Genomic DNA, 6,014 nt, shown 5'->3' with positions numbered 1-6,014 from the left:
GGCAGAGAGTAAAGTTGCGTGCCACAACACCACACTGTGAAAAGTGCATTAATGTTACAAGAAATGTTTCCTATTGAGACTGGGGATACAGAGATTTGGAGGGCACTACCTTAAAAATGAAGGAAGGGAATGAGAAAGAAGAGAGAAGAGGGGGACACTGAAGAGAGAAGAGGGGAACCCTGGCTGTCCCAATAATGGAGCAACAACTCTCTAGAGAGACTGAACGTAAGTGATTGAAGTGCATTACTGTTACAAGAAAGGTTTCATATTGAGACGGGGGATACAGAGATTTGGAGGGCACTTCCTCAAAATGGAGGAGAAGGAGAAAGTAGAGAGAAGAGGAGTCAGAAAAGGAGAGAGAAGAGGGGGACACAGAAGAGAGAAGAGAAGAGAGGAACACTGGCTATCTCAACAATGGAGCAACACTCTCCAGAGAGACTGAATGTAGAGACAGAAAATGAAGATGCTGAGTTTGTGGACAGGCACAGGGCTGATCTCATTCAGAGGGTTTCCATGGTGATGCCCAAAGCAGATCACCTGCTCCAGAGGTGTATGATCCATGAAGAGGTGTATTCAAACATTCACACTGCCCGGACCAGAGAGGATCAAATGAGGGAGCTGTTCAAGGCCTTAAATTCAGGGGGAGTAAAAGTCAAATCAGCCTTCCACAGGATCCTACTGTAGACATAACCTTTCTTGGTCCAGGAGCTGGGTGGAGCTACATCGACAGCCATGGACCATGATCGACAGACTAGGAGCACTGCACAGATGAAAGTGGGTGACATTATACAGCGAGTTAAAGAGACACACAAAGCATTTGTGTTTGAAGGTATGTCAACGGTTCAAACACTCCTTGAAAGTATTTACACACACGGCTCTCCGCTGGTCTGCAGAATCTAGAGATACTAAGGCTGTCATTCTGTGGCGTGACAGAGGGGGACTGTAATTATCTGGCTTCAGCTCTGAGGTCAAACCCCTCCCATCTGAGGGAGCTGGACCTGAGCTTCAATCACCCAGGAGACTCAGGCTTGAAGGTGCTTTCTGCTAGACTGGAGGATCCACACTGTAGACTGGAGAAACTCCATGTGGACCATGATGACGAGTTCTGGGTGAAACCATGGCTGCTTAGGAAGTATGCTTGTAAGCTCACACTGGACCCAGACACAGCACACAGACGCCTCACTCCGTCTGAGAGGAACGAAAAGGTGAGGGGATGGAAAAGAATCAACAATATCCTGATCATCCAGACAGGTTTGAGCACTGGCCACAGGTGCTGTGTAAAGATGGTCTGACTGGGTGCTGTTACTGGGAGGTAGAGTAGAATGGGATTGAGATTAACATCGGGGTGACATATAAAGATATCAGCAGGAAAGGACATAGTCGTCTCTGTAAACTTGGATCCAATTACAAATCCTGGTGTCTTAATTGTTGTGGAGAATTTTCCACTTGGCCTGGTTACTCTGTCTGCCACAACAATTAAGAGGCTGATACACCTCTCCCACCCCCCAACACCTCCCCTAAACCCCAGGGAGACTCCCAACCCGCTAATAGAGTAGGGGTCTATCTGGACTAGCCGGCCTGCATTTTGTCCTTCTACAGAGTCTCCTCTGACACAGTGACACACCTGTATACATTCCAGACCACATTCAATGAGCCCCTCTACCCAGGGTTTATGCTTGACCTGGAACCCTACTCCTATATGTCCCTTTGCCCGGTATGGGCCATGCATGACCTTCACCCCTTCCATCTGAGAGACCGTCACTCTTTTGTGTGAAGAGTGTCACTTGCTAGTGGAGCAATAAATAGTTGGGAAATAAGTAGCCCTTAGGATGATCCCTGTGAGACATCACTATATATAGCCAACAGAAACAACTTACTATTGATAAATGATGACAACCATACTTACTTGTGGTGTTTTTACATGGATCTCTACAGCTGCTGTATCATTTACATAGTTCTTATGCAATACAGTGACAGTGACACCTTTGCAAAATATGAGATTGGACATTGTCAGGATTTGACACCTAGCATTGCACTTCTCTGTTGTACAACTGATTAAAATTAGAAATAATTAAGTAACTGTAATCATACATTGGCTTTACTAATGTGTCTGAGATATCTGTTATACATACCACTGTTTCATTATGTTTATTTTAACTGTACTTTTGTTATGTTGTACTTTGTTAATATTCTTATTTGTTTACGTTGCTTGATTTGTAAACTGTCATAAAAGCAATTAAATACATCACAATTTAAAACAATGCTATTCTCATTCTTTCAAAATGGTCAGGTTAAAATTTGGTTCACATTCTATTTGGTTCACAGGTAAACAATGCATCACATTTGTGTCTAGATTTTAGACATTGTACCAGGGCAAGATGAAATAATATGTCATTTCAAGAGTATCCATGATGCTTCATCAAAAGACTAGAGGCTTTGCTTATTATAAATCACCTTGGAAACACACATTGATACAACATCTATAACGTGCACATCATGTTCAGAATGATATTTAAGCATTCAGGAGCACCACTATAGTCGCCTGTTAGCATGCATTTTGCATTTATTTACCAATTAAAAATGCATTCGGTATGGATTTGGAGGTGATATGTAAAGCTACAGCGCTCCTGTAAACAGATTACGGTCCTGGGGGACAGCGTGATATTGAATGACTAAATACTATGATTTATGATAATGATAAGAGATACAGTGTTCCTACCCTCAGACCCTTAACCCTACCTGCGGATTAGAAGAGCAACACTTTGTCAATATGTTTATATCCCATGGAATCATGGGCTGGGCTTTCAAAACACGTTAGTCATTTAGCAGACGCTCTTATCCAGAGTGACATACAGTGCATACATATATACAGTGGGGAGAACAAGTATTTGATACACTGCCAATTTTGCAGGTTTTCCTACTTACAAAGCATGTAGAGGTCTGTAATTTTTATCATAGGTACACTTCAACTGTGAGAGACGGAATCTAAAACAAAAATGCAGAAAATCACATTGTATGATTTTTAAGTAAATAATTTGCATTTTATTGCATGACATAAGTATTTGATACATCAGAAAAGCAGAACTTAATATTTGGTACAGAAACCTTTGTTTGCAATTACAGAGATCATACGTTTCCTGTAGGTCTTGACCAGGTTTGCACACACTGCAGCAGGGATTTTGGCCCACTCCTCCATACAGACCTTCTCCAGATCCTTCAGGTTTCGGGGCTGTCGCTGGGCAATACGGACTTTCAGATTTTAAGATTTTCTATTGCGTTCAGGTCTGGAGACTGGCTAGGCCACTCCAGGACCTTGAGATGCTTCTTACGGAGCAACTCCTTAGTTGCCCTGGCTGTGTGTTTCGGGTCGTTGTCATGCTGGAAGACCCAGCCACGACCCATCTTCAATGCTCTTACTGAGGGAAGAAGGTTGTTGGCCAAGATCTCGCGATACATGGCCCCATCCATCCTCCCCTCAATACGGTGCAGTCGTCCTGTCCCCTTTGCAGAAAAGCATCCCCAAACAATGATGTTTCCACCTCCATGCTTCATGGTTGGGATGGTGTTCTTGGGGTTGTACTCATCCTTCTTCTTCCTCCAAACACGGCGAGTGGAGTTTAGACCAAAAAGCTCTATTTTTGTCTCATCAGACCACATGACCTTCTCCCATTCCTCCTCTGGATCATCCAGATGGTCATTGGCAAACTTCAGACGGGCCTGGACATGCGCTGGCTTGAGCAGGGGGACCTTGCGTGCGCTGCAGGATTTTAATCCATGACGGCGTAGTGTGTTACTAATGGTTTTCTTTGAGACTCTGGTCCCAGCTCTCTTCAGGTCATTGACCAGGTCCTGCCATGTAGTTCTGGGCTGATCCCTCACCTTCCTCATGATCATTGATGCCCCACGAGGTGAGATCTTGCATGGAGCCCCAGACCGAGGGTGATTGACCGTCATCTTGAACTTCTTCCATTTTCAAATAATTGCGCCAACAGTTGTTGCCTTCTCACCAAGCTGCTTGCCTATTGTCCTGTAGCCCATCCCAGCCGTGTGCAGGTCTACAATTGTATCCCTGATGTCCTTACATAGCTCTCTGGTCTTGGCCATTGTGGAGAGGTTGGAGTCTGTTTGATTGAGTGTGTGGACAGGTGTCTTTTATACAGGTAATGAGTTCAAACAGGTGCAGTTAATACAGGTAATGAGTGGAGAACAGGAGGGCTTCTTAAAGAAAAACTAACAGGTCTGTGAGAGCCAGAATTCTTACTGGTTGGTAGGTGATCAAATACATATGTCATGCAATAAAATGCAAATGAATTACTTAAAAATCATACAATGTGATTTTCTGGATTTTTGTTTTAGATTCCGTCTCTCACAGTTGAAGTGTACATATGATAGAAATTACAGACCTCTACATGCTTTGTAAGTAGGAAAACCTGCAAAATCGTCAGTGTATCAAATACTTGTTCTCCCCACTGTGTGTATATATATACATATATATATATATATATATATATATATATATATATATATATATATATATATATATATATATTATACTGGCCCCCCGTGGGAGTTATGGGTATATCTACTCTACGTGTTATGTCAACTCTGTGTAGTTTCCTCAATCATTTACAGGGATATTCCGGTGAAACTTATAATGAGATGTATCTTTGAGTCATAAAGAAGAATGCAGTTACTATGTTGTAATGTTTGTGGGTTGATGGTTATCAGTCTCATCAAGCCCATTTGGTAGCTGAAGTTGAACTTACAGTACACACAGGAAAAAATCATCCACTGACACACACACACACACTCACATCACACATACTGTACATGCACACACACATGCTCACAGGCTGACACACACACACAAACACACACACACACACACTCTCACACACACACACACACACACACACACACACACACACACACACACACACACACACACACACACACACACACACACACACACACACACACACACACACACACACACACACACACACACACACACACACACACACTCTATTTTAAAGGGAACATCAAGCCTAAACCTGAATACCCTGCCCCTGAATGGAGTGAGTCTCTGATCTCCTGGCTTTAGCATGCATACCGCTAGCAGACGCTTCATGGCCCATGTTAAACAGGTCTCGGTGCATGTGAGCGCTCTGCAAGTGGGAGAGAGGTGTTGGTTAAGATCCCGCTCATTTGAATTGACAGGTTGAACGCCCCTCAGAGCGAAGGGAGATTTGGGCCATCACTGGATGTGACAGAAGAGATTAGGGGAGTAATCCCGCCTGGGCACCGGGGAATCATCCAGCGTTCAACCTGCTCTTATCAACTGATACTAACTAGCTTCACAGTCGGCGTAATTAATGAATCTCTTAATTTACAACCCGTTCACTTTGAGTTTCTGTATTCAGTGCTCAGAGTGAGACTAAATGTATTTCTGTTTCATTCTAAGGCCCTGCTTTTATCCGTTTAGCTGTGGGTTTGTGAGCCTTAAATGTAATGTAGTTTAGTTTTACCATCAGCCTACCACCAGCTCACCTAATTAATGGGGTTCTTCTGTGAATCCTCTTCTTCCTCTCACAGAGGCCAGAGAATAACTCTAGCTATCTGACTTAATGCATGTTGGTGAAATCATATACAGGCCTACCGTTTCCCATTGGAGCCTCTATTATAGCTTGGCCATGAAAGCTACTCATAACACTATTGAAAATCGATGTTAACATAGCACATGACAAACACAATATAACATCCTTTGTATAACAGCAGAAACCTCCTGGTGTAGTAATTTAGGTGTTGAACTGCTAGACATAAGATCTCAGATTAAAGTCCCACTCAGACTGCCCCTCAGATTAGCTGTAATACTGTACCTGCAGCTCATAGTGAAACTGAAGGTTAACTCTCATAACTCTTACGTGCTCTTTATCCCACTGAAATACAACCGAGCCACTTTATTCCAGATCCCTGCCTCTTGCTCACCCAGAGATGCCTCTCTCTTATCGGCC

The 6,014-nt window shown here is 43.3% G+C and overlaps 1 pseudogene; it reads left to right on the top strand.

The window, feature by feature from the left end:
• The first annotated feature begins 414 nt into the window (after positions 1-414).
• LOC121583566 lies at positions 415-2,185 on the top strand (annotated as a pseudogene).
• The last annotated feature ends 3,829 nt before the right edge of the window (positions 2,186-6,014 follow it).

The sequence above is a fragment of the Coregonus clupeaformis genome, unplaced genomic scaffold (genome assembly GCF_020615455.1).
Source record: "Coregonus clupeaformis isolate EN_2021a unplaced genomic scaffold, ASM2061545v1 scaf0114, whole genome shotgun sequence".
In the NCBI taxonomy this organism is placed as follows: domain Eukaryota; kingdom Metazoa; phylum Chordata; class Actinopteri; order Salmoniformes; family Salmonidae; genus Coregonus; species Coregonus clupeaformis.
This window is presented reverse-complemented; position numbering and strand designations above follow the sequence as displayed.